This window comes from Cyanistes caeruleus, chromosome 2 (genome assembly GCF_971803275.1).
Source record: "Cyanistes caeruleus chromosome 2, bCyaCae1.hap1.1, whole genome shotgun sequence".
Lineage (NCBI taxonomy): Eukaryota > Metazoa > Chordata > Aves > Passeriformes > Paridae > Cyanistes > Cyanistes caeruleus.
The window spans coordinates 115,233,498-115,257,509 of record NC_141702.1 but is presented as its reverse complement, the minus strand read 5'-3'; the positions used below and the strand labels follow the sequence as shown (position 1 = coordinate 115,257,509).

The 24,012-nt window shown below is 39.4% G+C and overlaps 1 protein-coding gene across 1 annotated transcript in view; it reads left to right on the top strand.

The window, feature by feature from the left end:
• Positions 1 to 1,183: 1,183 nt before the first annotated feature.
• The window catches only part of SPTLC3 (serine palmitoyltransferase long chain base subunit 3), a 153,993-nt gene continuing 131,164 nt past the window's right edge, over positions 1,184 to 24,012 (top strand). Inside the window, exons 1-4 of the mRNA XM_086872596.1 lie at positions 1,184 to 1,276; positions 1,748 to 1,939; positions 6,358 to 6,498; positions 8,409 to 8,485. The gene's annotated coding sequence lies outside the window, so the exon portion shown is untranslated. The remainder of the gene's footprint in view (positions 1,277 to 1,747; positions 1,940 to 6,357; positions 6,499 to 8,408; positions 8,486 to 24,012) is intronic.

Here is a 24,012-nt window from a genome sequence, read left to right as displayed (position 1 = left end):
GACATCAAACTTCTGGACTTGGCCCAGGTCCAAGTAAAACTGGAGCCAAAATTAAAATCTATTTTGGGGAGTGAGAAGGAAGGAGATGGAGAGAAAATAAAGACAGTTTGTTATTAGAAAAAGAAAAGGGGGAGAGGAGTAGAAGGGATTGTGTTTGCTTTACAATGATTTTATTACAAATTTGATGTACAGCGACAGTATGTTAAATTTCCTAGTCAACAGGGATCTATACAAAACAATTTGTGGCAAAAGGAAACAGATGCGGTTCTGTTTGCAGCTTCACACATCTGCTCTGCAAGCCACGGCTCTGCCTATGATTCTCTAGGAGGGATGCAATAAAAATGATATAAAATTTTATTGTGTTAGTGGCACTAGTTTAATAACTAGTGAGGAGCCAGAAAACTTACCCGGGGCTGAACTTTTCCCATCTTTCAGCGCAGGGTAAATGATGAGGCTGTTGCTGGTACTAGCAATACTGGTGTGAGACAGGTAAAAATCCTTTTGGAGCATTGATCATGCTGGGTGGATGTGGGGGACAAAACCAGAGTGGCAAAGCTTATTAGTAGAGTAATAGGAAAAGATGTATTGAGAAGCATGTAAATGAAACGTTGAATTGGTGTTTAAAATTAAAGTTTACAAGAAAAAGAAAAAAACAACAACAAGAAAAAACCCAAATTTTATAGAAGAAATCTGTGGAAATGTATCTGCCCCTGCTCTATTGATTGTTGCTATCAGTTATAATTTGCCATATTTTTATTCTGCATTTCAATGCATGTAGCTTGGGAAATTAATCAGAGTGGAATGAGATAAAATAAATAATGGTAGCTTTCATTCTGATGAAGAACATACAGAAAAGCATTGAAATGAAACCAACTGGCCTCCCTTAAAACCAAAACGTTGTCTTTTTTGGATTAAATCCCATAGATTTCCCTTTGCAGGGAAAGGGCAAGGCCCAGCACAGTACTCTGTGGTACTCTTGGACTGGATAAGACATCCACGGAAGGACAAGAATTCTGGGATGCTGGGCCTCAGCAGCTGTTTCTGTTCCAATTTTTCCTTGTGATTGCCTAAATTTCAAAGGCCCTGATCTGAGAGGGTGTTTATAAAGCCATTTCTTCAGGGCATGGCTGCACTGCACCTTCAGGTCAGACAAGTAAAAGTCCTCATTCTCTTTTGCAGCCGTGGCATTCCCACCTCAGCCTGAAGTGACGGCAGCCTCTCCTCAGCACGGCTGCCCCATCCCAGCCTGGCAGGAGGGTTTTGCCTCCTGTTTGGGGTATGTATGAGGTAAATCCCGTGTATGAGGTATCTTTCCTCCTGGCACTGCCCCATGGCTGTCGGAGCTGGCAGTGGGAATGAAGCAGGACAGCAGAGGGAGGGATGGGGGAGCCACCATGGCCTGGAAGGCCTCCAGACAATGGCCACCATCTCCCCTCATGGCACCTCACAGTGCCTCTCTCTCTCCAGAGCCTCCACTTCCCTTTTGGGTCGTATAGTCACATGCTAAAGCAGCAGGTTTTTCAATTTTTCTGTGCTGTGGCTTTTTCTAGAGTTCAATAATAAGAATCCCAGGTGATGGCACCAGCTTTATTGAGGTGTTTGGTGTGGCAGTTTGGTGTGACCGGTGTTATTCCCTCTCCCCGCATTCCCTGGGTGTTCCTAGCTCTGAGGTGCTCAATAAAAACTTCTCACACAACCTAAGCACAGGCCTTAACCATGCCTTTGAACATGTTATTTTTATTAGCAGTGTGTGTTATCTGCCAAAAAGGAAGTTCAAAGCACTGAAGGCACAACCCCTCTCACCTCAGTGAGGACACAGCAGGGAGAGCAACACGTTCATCTTTGTGGTCACGTATCTTTCAAGAAATGGAAATAAATACTAGGCTATGAAGTTTTTGCAGAATACAGTGTTATTTAGAAGCTGGAAGACTCTTGCCAGGTAAAACAATAGGCAGACTTTTTTTTTTTTCCCCTCTAACAACAAAACATTACCCTTCATCCTTTATGCCTTGTTAAAGCCATGTCAATATGTATTTGGAACAGACAAATTAGCTTACTTTAAGGTAGTTTAGTTTATTGAATTATGATAAACATAATCAGATACTAGAAATCCTAAAAATGTAGTATTTATTTGACCATGGAAGATTATAAAATAAATAATGATATTGACAATAAATCCACATAAAATAGAACAAAAGTTAAATCTGGAACCAAAGTTCAAAGAAACTCTTCAAATGGGAGTGTCCAAATACAACCTTTCAGGACTTTAAGCTGAAGTGAAGTAGTTTAAACTTTTTCACATAAAAATTAATTTCTGTTTGCAGAGCCATACTGAAGCATTTTATCCTGGCTTATGTTACTGAATCCTTGCAATGACCTGTGGGAAATTCCTCTGCAGGCTGAGGGGTTTTGTCAGAGAGTTGCATGTTATCGCCGTAACGATGCTAATATTTTGACTCTGTCTCACAAACCAAATATTGCAATACCAGTTTACTTATCCTGAGGCAAAATATTTTGATCTCACTTCCTAAATGAAATCCAAACATTTTTGAGAGAGCAGAGCTTTTCATTCCAAGAGTTTCTTTTCCAGCATAAGTGTATTTCAGTGGAACAATCCTGAGACTTTACAACTTCCAACTACAATTTCATAAAGCACAATCTCTTAGAATCTCACTTGCTAGATAAGACCATACTTTTCTGTGTGTTTTTTTTCTGAATAAACAAACTATAATTTAGAGCTGTAATGAAGAAAAACTTTTCAACATTGGTCTTACGCTGGCTGGATAAAAATGAGAAAATGTTTTGCCAGATAAATACATTATTGATTATTTTAGAATAAAATTAACCAAGCTGATAACTAGGCAAATAAAATGGGCCAATATTTAATAACAGTTTTATAAGTTCTACACTACTGCATAGTAGTTCTACACTACTGCAATTTGCCATTGCAAAGCCAATGGCAATGAGACAGGTGACAAATATGTTTAAACAAATGTGGTGTTTCTGATGATGTTCATGACCCATTCCCTTGTCTCCTTGGCACACTGAACAATAAAAGTAAGACAAACTGCTGGCATGGTCCCTGGAAAGCAGCTGGCTTGACCTGTAGAAACACAGAACTTACCTGAGAATGGCAGAGTAAGGGCCCAAATGCCTTACTGCTTATGTTTTTGAGACATAAACAAAAAAGGGCCATTGGAATTTTAAATTTGTAAACTTCAGCTCAACATTTCAGACATCTCATGTGTCAGAAACATGGTGACCTGAAACAGGGACTTGGCCTATGCAGACAAAGGATTTATTTGCTAATTGCTGAGGATGATCCAACTGGAGCATTTGGATGACCTCAGCACACCAGGGTGCACAGTCTATTCAGAAATATGGAACAAACTTCTGGAAGGCTACAGATTCAGATAATGTAACAGGCATAAATTTCTGGTAGCATAACTTCTGCAAACCTACCTAGGTGAGAATAGGTGAGTCCAGAGAATTATATGAGGTGATGATTTTTTTTTTTTTTTTATTTTGTGGTAAAAATTGAACTGGAAAATCAGGTTAATAATTCTGAACAGGTTTTTTTTTTTTCCCCTTCAATTCCCTTTCATTCTTTCCTGGCTGAGCAAATGTTTTCCTTGATTAAAGGACTGCAGACAGCATCAGAACAAAATGCACTTTTTGCATATTTGCTTTATCTATGATGCTTAAATCACTCTTGTGTCAGTTTCCTGGTATTTTTCATGGTTCAAAGACCTCCCCAGGAATACTTAAAAGGGGCATCTTGCAGGAATACAGTTAGCAGAAAGCAATGTAATGAACAAGCTTGTTTTGGGAACCATGAAGTGCTATCATCCGTAAGAGTAATCATGAATAAATTGTCTGATAGCCTCAAGCCCAGCCTGTTCTTTGTGGACTTGTGGGTAATTGCCACAGTGAAGAACATGCATATATTAAATTACAGGTATGATTTAAAATTTTTCTTTACTTAGTTAAATGCATTAAATTCCATGCTTACTTCACTTAATGTCAGCATAAGGCTCCAGGCATCCTTGTAATGTAATAACCAATGGAGTCATACACAGCTGCTGTTCTGTGGCAGGTGACAGCACAGCTTTGCATTAATGTGAGGCTATTAATAATAACACTAATATATTCACTTGTAGAGATAGTGCATATTGCAAAAAGGTTATTATTTTTGAATAGTTTAGTCTGGCTGTTTTCTGTACTTCATTGAATAATGCCACATTTGGAAACAGCCATCCATGGGTGTGTCACCTGTAAAAAACAAACACCTTGTATGACTGTATTAAGTTCAAATCTTGGTTTTCTCTGGTTGGGTTCTGAGCTATGGCTGCTACCACAAGAGAGATTAATAACCATAGGATTAACAGAAAATACATAGTCTGTCTGTGTGCTGTAGAGGATATGGCTGATCTTTAGGAAATGACAAAATAAACTCATATATGCTTCAAGAGAAGCAAAACAGCTCACAGACCAGCAAAAGTTTCCGTCCTGTTTCAAAGAACCATTCTGTAATCAGAATTTTAAATTGTATTATCTATAAGGTCATAATGCAGGAGCCTGGTGGCTTATGTGAACTGCAAATCACTGCCCTGGTAGAAGAGCTTTACAAAGAAACACCATAAAAGTCACCCAAACTGAGACAAGCAAGGGAGAAAGCTCTGCCTTTAAATACAGAGCAGCTCATATCACAAGCCAGCTGGATGAAAAGAAATAGTTTGCAGTTGTAAACCAGCTGTAATTTCTAGGTGATATTTCTCTTTGTATTATGCAGTCACCATGAGGCAGAAAGCATTAATTCTCAGAATATTTATACACTGATGTTTTACACAAAATACACTACAAATAAGAAGAGTTTCCCAAAGCAGCAGACTGACCTAAGCCACCTCCCAGTCACAAACCTTTTTAAGGAGCTTTTGAAAAATCTCAGCCAAAGGGTTTGGTTTTGTTTTGCTCCAAGTGCAGGCAGGAGCAGGGACCTGCTGGGGTGTGCAGAAGGCGTCCCCTGAAAACGCATCTCAGAGGTGGCCAGGGTGGCTGCCTGGTTTTGGAAACAGGGTGTCCTGCCCTGCAGTTTTTGGTCACCTCGTGTGACCTGGAGGCAGCTCCAGGACTTCCCTCCCTGTGGCTGATCCATCTGTCTCTGGAATTGGTTCCCAGTCAGTAGAGTCATGCACCTCTGTGGTTATTAGTGTCCACCAGGAAGGACGTGTAGGAGAACAGAGAGACTGGGGGCATTTTGCATAGCACACTGGAGAAGCAGACACAAGTATCTGGTGCTTCTGGGCGTGTGAGGTTTAGAGACAGGAGATTTTGTTCCTCAAAATGATTTGCCAAATGTTTCTTATAAATCCACTATCTAAAGTAGTGATCTATCAAAGTTCCCTGGGATTTGTAACAGCCTAATAACCATAATAAATGACTGTATTAGCATGGGGTGATCAGTAGATTTTTCTTGAAATCATAGATAAAAATGAGCAGCAGAGGAAAGGAAACCCTTCATATTAACACTGTGGGAGCTCTTGTATTAATTGGCATATAATCAGGTACAGCTGCTAATAATCAGGCAGCTCTTAAAACTAACACACAGAGAGTACTGCCAATGCAGCCTGAAGAGACAGAAAATACGTAAATATTCTCTGAAATTCAGGTTGCTGAATGAAAGTTGTGTTTTCTTCTAAGCTTACAGATTGCTGGTCCTGGGTTCTGCTTACATCAAAATGAGACACTGTGAGATCCCCTCATGTCATAAACCATCTCTTCCCCTACTTGGAGGTCACTGAAAAGTATCTGTCAAAATATACTTTTTTTTTTTTTTTTTCCTGTGTCCAGTATCTTTATAACACCAGTCTTCAGAGTACTCAGTTTTCTTGATGGAGCATTCTGCAGATTCTTTGTGAGATCTTCTTTTATTTCTTTTATTGTCCTCTGGAGAAATTACACACCTCAGCTTGCCAAAGCTACCCCAGTGTCACACAACATCAGGCAAGTTCAAGCAAGAATGTAAACACAAGAAAGCAAATTGATTGTGTAGCAACAAATAATTGAGCTCTTGATTACAACCTTGGAAGCACTTACAGGCACAGCAAAAACTCCCCAAACATTTAGGAAACCTACAGTGATTCTAACAACAACCTCTTGTTCTAGCTGTCACTTAGGGTTTTTCCTCTCAGTTATCAAAGTCAAGGGGCCAATTCAGCCAAATTCCCCCTCCATGGGGTTGGATTTCTCAGTAGGTTGTCATCCTGGTGTTTCCATTAACTTTAATATACAAGGGCTTTCTTGTTGCTATTGAATGCAAACAAAGCTTGAAGGGTCTCTGTTTCTTTGCTCACTTAGGGTCCCCTGCTCCCCTGCAGCCTTGGCGTGGGCGTTGCATGTTCACATAAGCTGATGAGATATCTTTAACATGAAGCATGACAGCTTGGATTTTTGAAGAAGGCTGCTGAAGGGCTGAGCTTTTCCTGTTCTCTTTAGAAGGTGAGCTGAACTGCATTTAGAAGCCTTTATGTGATGTTTTATTAATCCCATGAGTCTACTTGCACAATATTTATGTCCTTTGGCTTCGTGACACTTTTATGGTGACCACACAAGGGACCATGTTGCTACACACTAGTCATTTCAGGGTTTGTTCTGCCAGAGATATCCCAAGGTTTGTATTACATTGCTTTAAGAATGGCTTTTGGGACACATGAAACACCTTTTCTTGCAATCAGTCACACCTTTCATGTGTGCCTTTACAAAGCTAATCAGCAGCTGCATTTGTTTCTTCTCTCCAAAACACCCTTCTCCATCTTGACCTAGGTGTTCCTTGCATGAATATTCATAAATTTGATATTAATTAAGTGTGAGAGATGTGCTCTCTTCTATTATCTGAGGTTCTGTCTTCTCTTCATGTCTGCAGCATGCTGACTTTATCATCTTCCCCCTCAAAGAAGTGAAAGGATAAATGAGTAAATACAGACACTTGTGTAAAAGCTGGTGCCACATGTTGCCTGGAGACTAATAGCTGTCAGAGCTAAAATAGCCAACCTGCTCTGCAGACAAGTGATTAACAAATAGGGACCTCAGCAAAAAGCACCAAGGGGAGGAGATTAACTGAGCTCATAAGAGGAGCATGGGTTAAATACTTAGTGAGGTGCAGGCTGAAGTCCCTGCAGTAATCATTGTTTTTATTTATTGCTGCTTATTTTTGCTATTTATTGCTATGCTGATGAAAGAGTTTCTTTCCTTTCAATTTTCTGTAAGTGCCCTTGTTTTCTTCCTGGCCAGACCCTATGGTTTGCTTTTTCTAATAGAAATGAGAAGGGTTTGGGTGGGGGTTTTGTAATTTTGTGCCAAATATGTTATTTTCTTGAGTACACCTTGCTCTGTTTCGTGCACTTGAAAGGCACAAGCACAATCAAGCATATGCAGAGTGAAATCAAAAGTGCTGTAAAGAAGGTCTTGCAGAACATCACGCTGATGCTACTTATCAGCTATGGTGGTTGTTATTTTGTGGTTTTATTTTTTGATTTTGCTTTTTTTTACAAACTCATTAGAGCAAAGAGGTACTGGACAAATCCCTACAGCTTGAAAAATTTCCTTGAAACTGTCTCCTGCTTTTTTCCAGAAGTGGTGTGTACATTTGATTTCATTTTTCAGTATACTAAGCGTGAAACTTTCTCTTTGAAATATGCAGTAGTTTCTTATCTGTCTACATAGTGATTCTACAGAATTTATTTATTTTTTCAATTTTCAAATGAGAAAGTAGGAAAGTTGCTTTTGATTGCAAGGAAAAATAGATATGAGGAAAATAATAGAAAGTGGGAGAGAATGGGAATAGGAATGTAAGAGATTTATTGAAAACTTTGAAGAGAGGAGCATATATGGGGCACCATCCTAAATTTGTGATTACACTTTAAATTCTGTCTCAACAGCTCCTTGTATTTTGTGAATTGGTTTTCCCTAGATTGTATTTTAAGCTTGTAGATTTTATGTTTATTTATTGGTTTTAAGGAATGCTATGCTAAAGAAATAGAAAGTACCACCGAAAGGGCACAAATCCACTCTGGGGTACTGCTGGTGATCTCATTTACAGGAAAGCCCAACATTGGGTTATTTTGGATATAACATGTGTCTCTCTCTCTTTATTTAGTGTGTAGTCAACATTAAAAATAACATTTTACCATATGTGAAGAGCAAGAAGTGATCAATACAAAATCAGGCTACCTTCCAAGGAGGGGTTTTGTTTTTTTAAAATTGGTTTCATTTGTTTGGATTTTTTCCCAAATGTTAAAAACATAAAAACATGAAAGAATATTATTAAGAGCTTTATTCTGTGTTGTTTGAAATAAATAAATTACTTAATCCTTAAATATTACTTTTGTGCTATTCCATAATTCACAAAGGTATAAATTGTGACAGCTTTGGAGGTTTTGGATGCTCCTGAAGATGTGCATCAACATCTGTCATGCTTTTTCTGAAGGTAAGGATTGTTACCATGCTCTCTTTTGGGGTGGAGAGAGAACCAATGAGCTTTAGTTTCCTTAAATCCATGGTTTGTGTGGATCCAGGTTTTCCTATACATAAAAAGTGCTGTAATTAATCAAAAGATTAGATTTGATGTCCCCCAGAAGCAAATAGGCCTTTTTACCTCCTTGAACCACAAGAGTGGTTGTGGAAGTATCTTAATATTGCTATGATGAAATATACTGCGATTGAAGTATGAACCATTTGGGCTAAGAATGAAAGGGCTTTTTTCCATTAACTTAATATATTTTTACTTGCTAAAAGTTTGTGCTGCTGTTAAGATATAGACAATGTTATGAAGGGGTGAGGAGCCTGGTGCATTTAAGATCTTCATGATTCATCTCCCTCAGGAGAGTGCTCAGAAATAGAAAGCTTACTGAAGACAGTTAATTCTAGTCCTGCCAGAGGATCTTGGGACAGCAATATCAAATATTAGAGCAGCAGATTTGAAATAAACCTAAAACTTCATTGGGAGCAACTGAAATAGATGGGTTTGCTCATTACGTTTTTCCTATCAGATATTTAAACAAGTCCCGTGCTGGAATATGTGTGTCTATTGACCAGTCCCCATATTCCCTGTCATTTCTGGTGTCCTCAATTTCTGGGACTTCAGTAAGTTGTGCTTTATTTTTCTGGTGGAAAAATGTGTAAATTATAATAATTTGAATAAATTGTACATAGTACTTCACTCTGGCTCTTTTGCAAATGTAAAAGCAAAGCTACTGTATCTATTAATGGATAGCTTGGCTGTTTCATTCTGTCCCTTATGCCTTCAAGGGAAAATTTGAATTATAACACTAGAGATGAGGCTGATACTGTGGACAGTTACATTCTGCCTTTAATTTTAAGCCTCCTTATCCTATTCTTGATATGACTTTCCATCCAAAAGGAGTCTTGAAATGCACTTTTCTGTAAGTCTTTCCATTTACTCTGTCCTCAACTTGCTACTCACAAATTGTATTTCTGATAAAGTTTTCAATCATCATAAGAGAGAGATATAAATTGAGTGTTTCTTATACCTGTCTATGAAAACCTCAGTATAAATCCACCTGGGAGGCAAGGGGCAGGGGAGGAGAAAGTGCTGTCTCTGTTGCTGCAAGTTCTGACTGTGATAGCAAGCAGGCAAGGTTAGTTGTTGCTTACCATCCTAGAGGTTGTCCTTGCACATGTCCTCCTCCCAGGTTGAGCCAGGGTCATGCGGAGGCATGTGAGTCCATGAAGAGCTTGGGGAGGGCCTCAGGTGTCCCAGGGAAACCTGAAGCTGGACTGTGGGCTCACCTCGGGTGAGAAGCAGAATGAAATGCCAAATACTGGGTGACCTCATTCTAGGAATCAGGTGGTGAAGTGAGAAGAATGCTGCATGTCACATACTGAGAGGAAAACTCTTTGCATCTGCAGCTTCAGGCTAGGAATGATGAAATGGTGATGATAAGAGTGCAGTGTCTGGGGAGGACCAAACATAAAGAAAGCTGAAATTAGAGTGCTGGTCAGCTACCTATGCCATATCAATAAGTATATATGGTTTTATAAGAGCTTCTGAAAGATGGGCTGAGCTAAGAGACATTCTTCATATGAAAATGGAAATGCAGTTTTCTTCCCTTTCCTTCTGCCTTCTTGTCTCAGTTCTACCTCATTGAACACTTCCTTTTTGTTGATCATGTGGAAAGCACCATTTTCCTAGCACCTACCAGTATATAAGCCTCTCTCGCTTTCCACCTGCTTCCTTAAAGATTAGTTTCATGTTATGATCCACCAAAGTAACCCACCTAACACCTCTCTGCAGATATTGCAGGAGCAGTTTCACGTAGCCGACAAAATCCCATCAAAGACGGAAATTGTTTTCTTTATGTGAGTGGCAAGGCAATTACTGAGCTGAGTGACATGGGTGGAGGAGTGCATTTACACCAGAAGCTATTGCTGCAGCAGAAACTACTGGCAGGAAAGCAGTGACTGACGTTCCTTGGCTTATTATTATGGGCCTTGTATAAATGGAGTGGAAGCAATGACTGTTACTGCGTTTCTAATCAACAAAGTGTTATGCCAGTAATTAAGTTTCAACTGACTCGCATCTCCTTTCTAGGCATTAATTGGAGGAAGATATGCAGATTGCTGGTTAATAATAGAACATTATATAGTTCTATAATCATTTTCTTCATGTTTATCAATTTGTTTGATTGCTTGTGTGGCAAATATTTGATCCTGTGTGTGTCTCTTTAGCCATCAGACTGTTTATAAACATCATTGTTTATTGTGTTAGTGACATCTTAAAGCTCTGCAACTTGCAGAGCCTAATAGCAGCAAATGTAGAACTTTATTTTGCAAAATAAAGTGAGGCCTTTCAAAGAAAACTCCAGATTGTCCAAACCACATATGGATGTCAGAGATGGGAACAGTGTGAGCTGCATGCTGAACCTATTTTAAACTCCCACTCATGATTTCCAAATGCAGTTCTCTGTCAGAGAGCAGGCATAGAGAATTTTGGGTGCTACAGAACTCATGTAAATAAAGGCTCCAGAAATCTGTTTTGTCAGAAGTGTTAGTAATTATATTGTAGTTTGTGGTGGTACAACTAAAACTGGAACCTAATGTATAGATAGGTGCAATAGATTGTGAATAATTGTAGAACATATCTATGCTGTTTACTGCCCAAAGAAGCCAAAAAATTGGCAAAAACATTTTCATTGTTTTGTCAAGGGTGACAGAGGGCTCTGTGAGGGGAGGAAACACCCAAGTATCACACAGTGGCAGATGGATGCTTGATCCACTGACCCAGAAGCCAAATCCAAAAGCATGTTCCCATACCCTTCAGTAGGTGTTGTGCACAGGAGAGCAGCTCTGCACTAGCCCAGGTTTCAGTTTGTTCTGCACCCACTCGTTTGCAGCTGTCTGGAATCCACCATTGCTGCACATGAACAAATTACCTATATTATTGAATTGGGTACCAAATATCCATTCATTCCCTCTGCCTGGGCTTTGTCAGTATATCAGCTCTCAATAGATGCAAGTCCTGTCCCCAAGAGATCTCTAAAGTGTGCCCTGTTCCCTCTGTCCTAGTAGACCAAAGATAATGTATTTGGCCAGAGAGACAGCCAGCCCGTCTTCTTATACAACAAACACTGTTGTTTGGCTTAGCTAAGCTACTTTCTTGCACCTCCTGGGGAAAGAGAAAACTGCTTGGGAACAATCATAACACAGGAGTGTGAACAAAGAATTCAAAAATCCAGATGTAAGTTTTATTTATACCAAAGGGAAATACCATTTCTTATAACAGCAGAGTTTAGGTTTATACATGAAGCCTCAAGACAGTTCTTAATTCACAAGGTGACCATCATACACAGGTTTGAAGTTTTGTGCCTTTGGGATTGCACAGGATGGCTGAGTGCTGCCCTCCAGACTCTTTATCCAGCAAGAAAAAATGAACTTGCTTAATTCTGATTTTCCCCTAGTTGCATCTTTATACAAATGACTCTCCATAAACCTGCAGCTTGTTTTTAATCAGTTTCTGGAAATACTGCTTTGAAAAAAATAGCAAGGAGCTCTGGAGATCAAGGGGAAAAAAGACTTATAGGTGTCTGCTCTTTCCTACTCCAAATTCCTTTGACATTTTAACAAACAGATTAATTTTATATTTGAATGGCTGCTGGAATTTGCAGCATTGGGCAAAGTCTGGGTACACCACATTAAACAATGGCTTGGGACTGGTGCCAGAGAAGGGTCTTTCTTCCTTGAAACCAGCTGCTTGCCAGTAGCTCACAGTTGAACTTACAACCAATGTAAGTGCTTATGACACCTCTTCTTCCTTTTGGAGGTTCCACACTCAGTGTGGATGGGATGGAAGTGTCTCAGGCAGTTGCTTCTGCACTCACGTGCAACTTTCAGTCCAGGATTGCATGTGGTCACACAGACACGTGTGTTTTGTCCATGTATTGCTCCAGGTAAACACTTGATAGGGGTGGTAAAAGAAAGCAGAGGTATGGGAAAAAATGTAAACTACAAACAGTGGCTTGGGCTCCCACAGAGAAATGTCTAGGCAGGAAACACACTCAGTATCCTTAAAATACTTGAAAATACTTTAGAGAGTATTTTACTTTTTCAGTCTTGTTTAATCTTTTCTTGAATTAAGAAAAATTATGGGAACCTCCAAACTACCTTTGTAAAGGCCTCCCATTGCAGCTCACTCCTCTAAATTTGGTTTGAAATTTCTTCTTGCTCTCTAGGAAAATTTGATTTCTCAGTCTTCTTACTGGACACAAAGGTTTGAGTTTGTTACTATCTCTCTGAAGTCGCATCTCTGCCACAATAAAAATAATTTCTGTAAAATACAAAAGCTAAAATAATGACATAATAATTTTGTAGTGGTTGAATAGTGAAAGAATGAGGAAGAAGAATGTGTTTCTGAATGAATTGGATTAATGTGTTCTTGGACTTTGTCAGGAACCTTTTCTGCTGCAATTCAAATTTCTTCCCTCTGTGATCCACCAGTCAGGACTCCTGCCTATGAAATGCTTTGGAAGTACTAGCTTTTTTTTCTTGAGGGTCATCAAATCCAGTTCTGTAGCTTGTGTTTTCTAGGTTTCTGTTTTCCTGACTCTCCTCTGCACTCTATCCAGCTGAGCTACTGACATCTACACATAAACAAACCCACAACTGGGATATTTGGAGCTGCTAAGACTCATTAAGAGACTGACTGCAAAAAAATCTTTAAATGACAATTCTATCCATGCAGAGGTTTAAATTACTGCAGGGGTAAAACTGATGCATTTGTCTAACAGCCTTCAATAAGAAGGAGCTATGTTTTTTCCAGGGTGGTCCTACTTAAAAAGATTTCCAAACTATCATAAGTGCAATTAAGCACAGACTTTCATGTAGGTCTTAATGATATACTGAATATTCTTTATAAGGCTTGTTTCAAAATTATCAACATTCCTGTAAGACCACGGGCTCTGGATGTGTTGTGGTCTCTTAAATATTGTTAAGTGTAGGAAAGTACTGTTATACACTGGGAGCTGAAGCATCAGCTGCTCATTTAATTTTAAAGACACCAGTCATTTTCCAGAACTGTCAGGGAAGGGGGACCACTACCTTAAGACAGTTCAGCCTGTTCTCTGTTGCCTATAAGGAGCCTTGAAGAATTACAGACTTACCTGAGGCCTGTTGTTATCTTAGAGAAAAATCAAGAAAAATGAGGACTTCAGACTCTAATTGCTGCAATCATAGAGAAAATCTCTAGCCCAAGTCACTGGACTTTGTCTTCCACTTAATCAAAGTGAATTGTGATATAAGCACCACTACATCGTGGTGCTGCATAAAAAGCTGTAGAAAATGAAAGGACCATCTACTGCTGGAAGAAAATGAGTGGTTGTTCTGCTGGGTACTGTGAGGCCTGTTAACCTCAGCAGAGACCAATGTTTTAGGGGAGAAGAAACTGTTAACATTCCCTCTGGCTACAACTGAGAATTTTCATTATTATGAAAGGTGCTGTACTGAAAGCACTGGTGATTTAAGGCTTTTATTCACTGGACACAGAATTGCAGCAAATTTAATGTTAAATAAATAGACAGACTTTGGCTGGTAACAGCTGGCCATAACTTTTTGAGCCAGTAGACCTGAGCATCTTCTCTGTTTCTTCTTCGTCCTTGCCATTAGCGGATAACATACAATTTATTTGTCATGGAGCCAGCCCAGCTTACCATATGCTTTAAAATTCATTTTCCCCACTCATCTCCCTGGTGCAAGCACAAGCTGCTTGCGCCATGCTCTGGTAGAGGTAGGAAACACCCTCAGGAAATGTATGTGCAAAGACAGAACAGACTGTTGATTAAAATGCCTGTGTTGACTTAAAAACGTTGGCCTGGATATTTCTGGTATCTCCAGATTATGCCAAAACACCTGCAGATGCCTCCAGATGCAATATGCTCTGTAAATATTAACTCTCTGATTTTTTAAAAATAACTAAAAATACTTATCCTTCCCTTTCTCACATCTTCAAGCTTTCTACTCTCTTCCTGTTTATCTGGACTGCTTTCTTCTGTCCCCTGCCACAGTTGTTTGGTATCATGTAACTTCCTATCAGTTCAGAAGGAAAAAAATGGATAATTCAAATATTAGCACTTCTGCTGAGGCCAGATAATATTTTAGCTGAAACAGCAACGTGAAAGAATTCTTTATGGTGCAAATATATTTGAATATAACTTTTAAAAGAAAATAAGCTTTCTTTTTCTACTGTGAGGAAGACCTCAGAACCAGGGGAGGAAAAAACCCCCACCCAGACCTTTTTCCTACTTTGCCTTTTGGTGTGTTGAGCTGCAAACACAAATAGATGTGTGACTATGTGCCAGTCATTCTTTTTCCAAAAGAATATCTTGTTTCAACAATAATTGTGGTCTTCTGCTGTGTATCATTAGGCATGTGCATATTTTCCTGTCACACTCCTTAGGTATCCCAGGTATGGTTTTGATGGATGATATGTTTTGGTCTTTCTTCTTTGATTGAAGTTGTAATTCTGATTTATACCAGCTGCTAAGCATCACAGAAGTAAAATTTTCTGACTTTGGGTCATCTAAGTAATTTGGGGGGTTTAGTGGTTTATAAGACTAATGCAGGATCTCTGCACAGGCATGAAGAGATCTACAGAAAGAGATTTTCTGTAGACAAGAGTGCATTAAGAAGGTACTACGCATAGACTGGATATAAAGGTTTCTTACTCTTTGCTGTATCTGAATCTTTCATATCTATTTGATGTTTCATCTCTTCAGATCTCTGGACAAAAAGCTGAAATATCTTGCCATTTCCCTGGAGAGTAACTCACTTTTCATGTACACTGAGGAGTTTCCTTAGGCTGTGGTTCAGCAGAAATCTGCTTTTCAACTTCAAGACAGCTATAAATGCTAGGGATTGGGGAGAAGCAAAATATTTCTGAAAAGCAAAGGAGAAAAATTGATTTACCCATTACACTTCAGTCCTCTGGTCATTGCCTGCATCTCTCTGACTGGAAACCACAAAACTGAATCATTTTCCTGATACCAAGGGGAAATGCAGTATCAAAGAGCATTATTTTATATTTTGCTATTGTTACTTTAGTATAAATATATAGATTGGGATGGAAGGTGCTCAGAAGGTTCCCTGCTCACAGCTAAGAGCCTTAGTTATTGACAGGCTGCATTTTGTTGTTTCAGAACAGAGACATTTCTGTCATTTCAAGAAGTTTAATCCCTTCTGCAAAAGACTCTTTGAAAGACATCTAAGGATGAGGCATCCTTCTTTTTTAGGTTCCATAAATTAATCAAGGAAACTTTGGCTAACAACTTGTTTTTGTAAAGGTTTTCATTCCTGTTGTTGCAAAATGTACTGTAGCAGTTTCTTCTTTAGCCTGTTTTTCCCTTACATTCCTAAATAACTCTGTCATTCACACTGGAGTTTTGCAAACTCTGTAACTTTTTGTGTGTTTACTGTTGTGCCTTGAGAGAGGACACAGATTTCATTCAGCAGAAGTTTAGTGATAGCACCACAAAATGATGTATGTACTTCTAGATGGCAATTAGCCTTTTTTTATAGTATCTATTTCTTTTCTCTTATATAAGATGTGCAAATGCTGACATAACCTTCAGGTTTTGGATAATCTGGGTTTGGGTACTGGTGGGGGTGTGAGTAAGAATGGGTAGTAAAGTCAAAGGGAATGGTTTCCATTAATGTCAGAAGGCATTCCTTTCATTAACTCTGTTTGAAGATTGAAGCTTATGTCCCAGAGGGGTGTATGACCTTCTGTGTGCTGCTGAACAGCTGCACTGCAGTGCTAGGTGCCAGGTCTGCCCTCCTTAGCATGGACTGGCTGCGCCCCCAGTTTCAAGGGAGTGACTTGTCTCTCTTTCCAGGGTGTTCCATGACATTGTCATACGAAAATGCCCTCAAGGCATCCTAAACTTTGTCAGTACTAAGAGAAATTTGGCTCCTCTAAATAGAACTAAATGGTAAGAGACGTAGCTGCTTCCACAGTCCTTCTGTGTTACTGTTGCCATTCTCTATGTGTAAAGTGCCTTCCTGTACTTTAAAGAATAGCACCACCTGGAATATTTTTTCCAGGCAATAGACTTTTAAATCTCCTTACAATTACTTCACTGTCTTTTCTCTCCTATTTGATTTACCTATGACTTCCTGAAAATATTTTTAGCTTGTTCTCAAGCTCACATTGATGCCTCTGTGAATTAACTGATTAAAGTCTGTCATGCAGAATAAATATTTGTTTTAGGCTTACCTTTTCCCATCCTGCCAGTTTTTACAAACAAATGCAGCTTGTGTTTTGTCAGCTAAAGAACATAACTCCAAAAGAAAAAAAAAAAAAAGGAAATTAAATTATACCTCCATAAAAAAAAGTTATTTTCTAAAGTTCTAATTTTCTTTCTGTGTGCATATTTGCAGTGTGTTTGAGCAGGTGGAGAACCCAGGATCTACAGATTAGCCAGCAAGGCTGGTTTGTGGTACGTGTGCTTATCCTTGGCTGAGAGATAAATCACCATAGAATGGTTTGGGTTGGAAGGGCCTTAAAGATCATCTAATTCCAACCCCTCTAGCTTGGGCAGTGATACCTTCCACTAGACCAGGCTGCTCAGAGCTCCATCCAGCCTGGCCTTGAACACTTCCAGAGATGGGACAGCCACCTCTCTGGACACTCAGGCCTCATCACCCTCATAGGGTAGATTTTTTCCTAATATCCTACCTAAACCTGCCCTCTGTCAGCTTGAAGTCATCACCCCTTGCCTTGTAACTGCAGGCCCTTTTAAATAGTCCTTCCCCATTGTCTCCAGGCCCCTCATGGTACTGGGAGGCCACAACTGGGTCAGCCCCCAGCCTTTCCTTCTCCAGACTGAACAACCCCAATAGCAGAGGTACTCCATCCCTCTGATTAACTTGGTGGCCTCCTTTGGACTCACTAAAGCAGATCCATGTCCTTTTTGTGCTGGAACTTGCTGACAAGCTGACTCGTTTCCCTCTGGAGTGAATCCCATGCTGCTCATTGTTTCTAAGTCTTGCTCATTCCCACTGCCCTTAGAGGTGTCCCCATGTTCAAGAAGAGATTCTGCTGGCTTTGTGGGGTGCTCATCAATTCTAAATGTTATGCATTGAAATACCCTCTGCAGAATGAGACATAAAGGAGGGGAGGTTTTGCCCTCTATGTCTACACTAACCATGGTTTATAAACCAGCCTTTTCTGTGGTGTGATAGAAGTAACAACAAAAAAAAACACTGAATGGAGCTGAAACATATGAAAGACCTTATCTTATCACATTAAGTAAATGGTAGAGAAGTGCACAAATGTATGCAGTGCCTTGTTTGTCACTAAAGGATATCCGAAGGACAAGCAGTGTCTCTCCTTTGTTTTAATTCCTTCTCTGATCCCTCTTTCCCACTAGGAGTTGAAGAGTCTGAATTAACTCTTCATAAACCTGTTTCCTTGCCTGGATAAAAGAAAGTGGCTAGGCAGTTGGGTGGGGAAGGAATGACTTCTGTTCCCCTTTGGAACAAAGGTCCTTGATGATGTACCATCAACTTCCAAGTCTCTTTTGGGTGTGGGCTTTTTTTTTCTCTGCAGAGCTTTAAACAGTTTCATGTTGGTGGGGGTTTTTTTCCTCTCAAGTCCTTGAGTTTGTGACTCACCTGTCTGGATAATCTTACCTTTGCCTACAATTTCATTTTTCTTACCTTGGACAGGTCTACTCGATTTGTTTTTCACAGCTCATTCTCACAACTTAGCAATTTTGTCAGGAGCTGGAGCCAAGGTTACACAGCTGTGCTTATCAACTGGCCTTGGATTACACACAGCTGAACCCTTGAGATTACTGTAGAGAAATGAAGACAAGAAGTTAATTCAGGTTACTTCTTGTAAAAAACCCCAAACAGTTTGGGATAAAGAATCAGAGTGATTGTTTCTTTCCTAGTAATGTAGCATCAAAATTCTATTCTGGGTAAGTCTAGGTAATTTGAAGCATCATCTTTTAATGAATTAGTCTTGAAAAGCAAAAATAGATCTGAGGTAATTGCTGTCTCATCCCTGATCTGTGCCTGCTGCACTAGATGTTTGAAAAGGATTCTCACCTTGCTGAGAGCTGAGGGATGTGCATAGAATGGGACACATTCAGGAGTGATGGTCACAGAGTCATGAGGATCCTAGTGTCATGGTTGTTTTCTCTAAGAACAATATCTCTTCAAAGAACTTAAATGAGATATGCTATTATTTTTAACTCTCAAGATGTTTGGTATATCCAGGCTAAGATACAGAGGGACCTGCAGCAATGCTTAGGCACAGAGACATCCTCAGATTAATTTACAGAATGTAGCTAATTACAGTGACAGCTTTCTTGCTTGCTTTTTTCCTGTAGCTTCTGTTTGCAGTAGTCTTTGGCTAATAAAACTGTCAATTTTCTTTTACTTCAATAAAAGGTCACTCCCTGACAACAGCCCTGTGTCTCCTAACAGCTACTGCCTTTATTAATATTTAAAATGTACACAGTGGTATTTCCAAAAGGTCAGACTTTTAAAAGACATAAAATGTCATCCCTAATTCTTCTCTCTCCCAGCCTATTTCTCTGCCTCCTCTTCCCCATCCACCATTTATATGTTCCATTTTAGGTACAGTATTTAGCATGGCTTGTGTTAAATCAGATAAACATCAAGTGTTTCTCTCTTGCAGTACCACAGAGAAGCCAAGGATAAATTTGTCACTGATTCACAGTCCAACAACTTGTGTACGTGGATTCCAATTCTGGCTGTAGCATAGATTCCCTGGAGTTAAATGAGTCATTTGTTCATGTCAGTTCCTGATTTAAGAATGCATTTAATCCAGTACCTTCCTTCAGGCAGGTAGGGTCAAGAGGGTATCAAGGCTTCAGCTGTGAATAAGAGCTTAAACTTCTTCCTCCCTGAGGCTTCACTTCTTCCAGTCTAATAGGCACTCCACAAAATTGAGAAAGTAATACTTCCTAATCTCAGCTCTCTCTAGATGGCAATCTCTCTATCCAGAGTCAGTTTTCCAAGTATATTTATCTAAACAGCAGCCTGTTCTGCTTGAAAGAGAATTGAGAAGGGAAAGGATGAACTTTGTCTCCTGGCCAGGTCAGAAAATGGTCACTTTTTCCAAAAGAAATGTGATTATTAGGTCCTCAGAAGGTCATTTGTTGCATCCTCTGGCCAGAGACAGAATTTAAAAAGTCTCTCCTTCCTGGCAGAAGCTTGATCATGCTATTACTTTTTAAATTTCTCCAAGGGCCAAGATTGCTTGTTTTGTAGTGAATCATGGATTCTTCATTCATATTGCCTGATAGATAAGCAACACAGGTTCACAGGAGTCCTGGTGACTGAGTTACCAGATTCCTTCTGAAATCCTTTCACAGAAGTCTGAACTGCAGTTGGATGATCCTAATTAGATAATGATCCCTATATTTTTTGTGAAGGTTCTGCTGACACAATCTTTCAGCTTTTAGACTGTGACTGGTTATAACATCCACCTGAAAGCACTCAACAAAATTCCTCTTCAGAACAAGATGAAACATTGAGGAGCAAGCTCTTGTTTGGTGTTAAGGAAGTTCCTTGGTTCTTTATCACATGTAATGATTGCATATGAAGATGCTTCAAGAGCTGATCCCTGACCAGTTACATCACATTTATCCCATCTCTGTTCCTCATTCTATCACATCCACTTTTTTTGTAATGTGGTTTCTTTTTGTATAGTTGATTATTTTGTCTTAATTTACAGTGCCCAGGATCAGACAATCCAAAAACAGAAGTGAAGGGCTGCTAATACAGTCATCAGTCTCTGATAATAAATTATCCTGTGAAGATCTGTCAGTGCAGGTGCTGGGGGGAAATGTCCAGTGATCAGAGTTCAAGCACAAGGAGTAGCTGCTTCTGTTCCATAATGCTCATGACTGATTGACAGCAGACTGTTATTCAAGTCCTTCCTTCTTTCAAAGAATATGGTTAATTTTTCATGACAGTATGAGAAAAGCACTTTCTATGCTAAAAAGGACTAATGGCTAGTATCCATCAGCCTAATTTTCTATATGATAATTTGAAGTCTAGCTGAGAGTAAGAAATAAGATTTTGTAGGCCTGCAATTTGTTTTTGGTCTGTTTGTTTCTTTTAAAGGATTAAGGTGATAAAAAATAAATGCATTGGTTATGATACTATAGTTTAGGTAAAAATATTATTTCCCGCTGTGATTTGTACCTAACTTTGAAGCTGTAAAAATGCACAGGAAGCATGGCTGGGTTAAACATATTGCATTCTAACCAGTTTGATAGCCTCAAAGTGAGTTGTTCCTCTGCCCTGAATGGTGGAATACCGATTTCCATAAGGAGGGGAAAAGCTGTTGGGGTAAAGGACAGGCCACCCACCTTGTGAGCAATATCAGATCAGTGTGCTTGGTGATCATGAATTAAGAGTCCTGGGTCAATAACCCCTTCAGAAGGATGAAGGAGATTCAAACCATTTCTTGGTTCCCATGGGTATGTTCCACTTCAGGTCATAACCTGGTGGTCAGAGACAGATGTGGAGATGGAAGGGCTAGGAGTAAACACAGCATTGCTCTGCCAAAATCTGAGTGCAGTGCAGTAAATGCTGCTTAAAAGAGACAAAGAGCTGGCAGGAGCTGTTAAGTGCAAAAAGGATCTGTGGGCTCTTGGCCAACATGTGTCTTCTTCAGGCTACATCTAAGAATAGCAGGCTTGGGGTGTAGGGAGAAAAATGTCATTGAATTGTAAATACTCACTTCTTTCTCAGATTATTAGATGGCTTAGGCAGCTACCAGCAAGCCCTTTCTCCTCTACTGTGCTGACTTATTAATCCATTTTTAGGTGTTAAAGTCTTACTGTGCTTTTTACAGGGTTATTAGACACCTAGCTTGAATGGTGAGTTTTCCTGGGTGTCCATCATGATCCTGAGCCAAAGAACTTATGCAGTAGTTCTGGCAGTTCATCTGTGGGAAGGTGTGGTGCAGGTTTACTTTGGAAGCAATACAGAAAATTACTGATCATGACCTGGGGTGTTAGGAAGTGATGTGAGGTGATTGGAAGCTTTGGAGCTTTGAAAATGGCATAATGTGTAAGAAGAAATGCTTTGTCTATGTGGTTTTGGCCTAACAGTACTTGGGACCAAGTGTTAGGGAACTGTTCTTAGTATTCCTTGGGGATGTTATAAATACCAGTGTGACAATTTCAGGCCCTAAAATCTTCAAAAAAAGGAAGTGATGAATAGTGAGTAATGAGCACAGCTGGAACAGGACTGTTTGAAATCAGGAGCACAGTGATGTTTGATTGTGATTTTGGGGAATGTAATCTACTATTTGTGAGCTTAGCAATTTTAGCTCCCTTGGGTTTTATAGCTCTACTGATTTATCTTTAACTACTTTGCTGGTAGTACAGTTGAAAATATATCTGTAGTGATATGTTCCTAATGAAAGCATAAAGAGCTGAGTGAATGTGGCTGGCATGTTCCAGGCAGCAGGAGTTTCAGAGCCTGGTGAATGAAGGCAGTGACTAGAACAAAGCAAATTAATGATTAGGGATATTTTTGATCAGAACTTCTTAAAGGGCCTAATCTGGCGACAGCAGTGCTTTTGGCAAATGCAATTGTTATTGAACTGGTCTCTGTTCTAGGGAAGGAAGCAAGGAAAGAAGAGAACATAAATAGTCTGAATATCCTATGCTTTATTTTTTCTTTTCAGAATAATACTAGAGTTTATTTTAGCTGAACTAGCTTTTTCAAAGACTTTCTTTAACAAAGTAAGGAATTTAGAATTGTAATTAAGTGCTCCATTTAGAACTAGTATTTACTTAAATCTAAATTTGCATATTTTACTTTTGCCTATCACTGGAACAGATTTTGCTTTGTGTTAGGTAAATCTGATTTTCTGTAAATCTGTCCTTCTGTGCTCAGTAAGCCAAAATATTTTTTGAGAAATCAATTAATTTCTCATTACAAAACTCTGCCTACTTGTTCATTAAAGCCCAGACATTGTCAGGTAGGCTTATTGATCAGTACTGCAAAACTGTTCAGGATTAACAATTAACTGTGATTAGGTCTGTAATCACTGCACCATGGAGGTGACATATTCATGATGCTTCCCAGCCTGATCCAGAGTTACAACTCATCTTTTCTTTGTCCCAGCTAAATGTCTTTCACACTAATGTAGAAGGCCTTTGAGTTTAGCCTAATTGTCTTTCTATTTACACCAGCAACTGTGCTAAAGGCTCAGTGAAGCCTTAGTCAGTGACAGCTTCAGTGAAAGTTCTCTATGCACATGAACAGCCTCAATCTTCTGTCTCCCTTCTTAATCTTCAGGGGGTCTTTAATTCATAATGTATGGGACAGTAGACTAATGAACACTATCAGAAAAAGCAGACAACTGCTTCCTTTTCAATTTGTGGAAGAGTAATAGCTGTGTAGGCATCATTTCCTTACTTGGGTTTTTCTTCCCTCATACTGCTGCTTCTAAACAAACACACAGCTCACTACAAATGAAAATGCACCATCTTTCAATTAAATCTACCAAGTAATGACCCACCTTAAGCAATGTGATTTTGATTTGCAGAAAGGAAGTTAAGTGAAAGCTAAGGCCACCTGCCTGAATAGAATACCTGAGCCCATTTTACCTGTGGACAGATTTGGTCCTGCCTTTACTACAGACCTCAATGCTGTATTTACTAGTTTGCCTGCAAAGCGAATTTATCCTGCAGCTGCATTCATTGCTATGTAATCAAAATTAATGAAAGTAAATGCAATCACTGCAGGGCTCCAACACAGGAAGGGAATACTCTTCTCCCTTTTCCACTTTTTAATTTTTCACCTACTAATATTTATTAAAGATAAACAGAACTCTTGTCAGCAGAAACAGTTTTCTTATGTGATTAGGAAAAAAGAGGGATCTAAGATAAGCAGACCTGAATCAATAGAACTGAAAGGTTACTGGAAGCATACGTGCTCCTGGTTTTGAAAGCTAAGTCAAAATTTATTCTAGCCAGTCCATCTCACTTGATGTCTCCTTTCTTTGGAGATTATTACTAAAAGGAGTCACTTCACTGTCCTAAGCTCTTTTATTCTGCTCAACCATGTTCTGTATAGGAAACTGTGAACAGCTGAGGGCAGAGTGTGGGGAAGAATGATCAAACCGTGGTGTGGTGATCAAGGGCTGAGGAAACAATACTTTGGCAAGGAAAGAAGCAAAGCCAGAGAATGCTTTTGCAGGGCTCATCCCCTCCCTGGCTTACACAGAACTGGAACTCCAAAAGTCTGTATTATTATTGCTAAGTTGAATTGACTGCTGAAGCCAATTTGAAGATTTCTCTGGAGAAAATTTCCCTCCCTCCTCTAGTGAAACTTTCTGTGCTGTAAAGGCTGTCAGACAAAGGAGCTTGCCCCTGTTGGATAAACGATGTATCACGAATTCCAGTAATACAGGAAAGTTTACAAAGGGAGAACCAGAGTGAGAGGACT